At 26.2% G+C, this 591-nt stretch overlaps 1 protein-coding gene across 8 annotated transcripts in view; it reads right to left on the minus strand.

The window, feature by feature from the left end:
* Window positions 1-591, minus strand: part of LOC108694199 (leucine-rich repeat flightless-interacting protein 2) — a 14,978-nt gene that overhangs the window by 11,877 nt on the left and 2,510 nt on the right. The gene's annotated exons all lie outside the window — the stretch shown is intronic.

Raw genomic sequence — 591 nt, forward strand, 5'->3', positions numbered from 1 at the left:
ACACACACACACACAGAATTTCTATCTAAAGCTTATTCGAAAGTAGTCTTTTTATTCACTGTAAAAAAGTTTTTTTAACAATTTTTTGAAACAATGAGATATAAAACGATATACAAGGAATAATATGAAATTTGTCTGAATATGGCTTCCAGTATTAATTTTTAAGAAATCATTAAGTAACACAGTAAGTAAAGTTGCTATTTTTTTGACCGGCGGCAGTAGCGAAGACGAGAGGCATTTTATATTGTACAAAAAACTTATATAAATACATTAACACTTATGGAATAATACTATTATACATAATATGAAATAATACACTTATACTATAATATATAAAAGTGAAATAAATTTTTATAAAAATTTTCATGATAAAAAATTTTCACTAATGTGCTCATTAGGTTGAGCACAACTGCAGTCGGAGAATGTCCTTAATGTCAGCTACAAGAATATATAATAAAAAAAATGATAGATCCTGTTAAAAAATTTCAAGATGATCTTTACGTGATCTTGACAAACACTATTCAAGATCATACTCATAGTACCATGCGCCATTTAGAACTTTTGTCTAAAATATTTTTCAAGAAATTAGTT

The sequence above is a fragment of the Atta colombica genome, unplaced genomic scaffold, assembly GCF_001594045.1.
Source record: "Atta colombica isolate Treedump-2 unplaced genomic scaffold, Acol1.0 scaffold118, whole genome shotgun sequence".
NCBI lineage: Eukaryota > Metazoa > Arthropoda > Insecta > Hymenoptera > Formicidae > Atta > Atta colombica.